We start from the raw sequence: 1186 nt of genomic DNA, 5'->3' as shown, positions 1-1186 counted from the left end.
CCCGAGGCCGCCCGGCCCCCAGGCCCCGGGCCCTGACACCCCTGCCGGGCCTCAGAGGAAAACGACCCCAGACCTCTCCGCCCACAGACCCCGGGATCCCTTCAACCTACAGACCCCCAAGACCCCTCTGCTCACAGACCCCAAGAGCCTTTCAACCCACCGACCCCGGGACCCTTCAACCGCAGACCCCTAAAATCCCTCAGTCCACAGACCCTTTCAACCCTCGGTCTCTGGGGACCCCTCTGCCCACAGACTCCAGGGCCCTTTCAACGCACAGACCCAAGACCCCGCAGCCCACAGACCCCAAGACCCTTTCAATCCACAGTCTCCAAGAACCCCCTCAAGCTCACAGATTCTGAAGACACCCACAGACCTGTGATCCCTTCTTCCAGGCCTGGCCAGCCCCAATACACCCCACAAGATGAGCTCCAAGATCCCCTGCAGCACACAGATCCCACCCCTCCACTGGGACCCCATGACACCTCAGCTCACAGACCTCTGGGACCCCATAGATCCCAACAAACCTGGGGGCCTGTCCCCGGCCCGCCAAAGATCATGAGTGCCGAGGCCCCAACCCTTCCTTTCCTCAGACTAGGGGCCCCATCAACGTAGAGACCACGGCTCTTGATCCAGCAACTCAGACCCCCTGGCTTTTGTCAACCTAAACCCCCCAGCACCCCCCTCACCCTGCCCATAATTCTCTGCCCTGTGACCCTTGTGGGTCCAGAGAAGCCAGAACCTCACTCCTGGCCACTCACCCTCCCAGCCCAGTTCTAAACTTTCCGGCCTCTCAGGTCCCTGGTGTCTCTCCCCAAAACACACCCTCTATGCTTCACCTTCATTCCCCATCCCCTGTTAATAGTCCAACCCTTACCCCACTTGTAGCCCAGACTATCCTGGGATCCTCTGTTCCCTCAGCCCTAAAATCTGCCATGACAGTCCCCTTAGGGCCTCGGGCTCTGTCTCAAATCCGCTCACACTTTGAGTGCTCAGCCTTCTACTTGGCCCACTGAACTCACTGATCTTCATATAAATATATTCCTGATACATCCCTCAGTCTCCACATTCATTTTTTAAAGATTTTCTTTTATGCATACAGAGAACTGAGATACAGGCCAGAGGTGCAGGGTAGGGGGGGTGAGAGGAGCCACCAGAGACAGGGTGGGGAGCAGAACAGGCCGACTGA

At 58.1% G+C, this 1186-nt stretch overlaps 1 protein-coding gene across 1 annotated transcript in view; it reads right to left on the bottom strand.

The window, feature by feature from the left end:
* PLEKHM2 (pleckstrin homology domain containing, family M (with RUN domain) member 2) overlaps window positions 1-1186 on the bottom strand; it is a 40567-nt gene that overhangs the window by 33186 nt on the left and 6195 nt on the right. The gene's annotated exons all lie outside the window — the stretch shown is intronic.

The sequence above is a fragment of the Condylura cristata genome, unplaced genomic scaffold (assembly GCF_000260355.1).
Source record: "Condylura cristata isolate star-nosed mole 26May11 unplaced genomic scaffold, ConCri1.0 scaffold00008, whole genome shotgun sequence".
Lineage (NCBI taxonomy): Eukaryota > Metazoa > Chordata > Mammalia > Eulipotyphla > Talpidae > Condylura > Condylura cristata.
The sequence above is the reverse complement of the archived record's forward strand: the minus strand, read 5'-3'. Positions and strand labels throughout refer to the sequence as shown.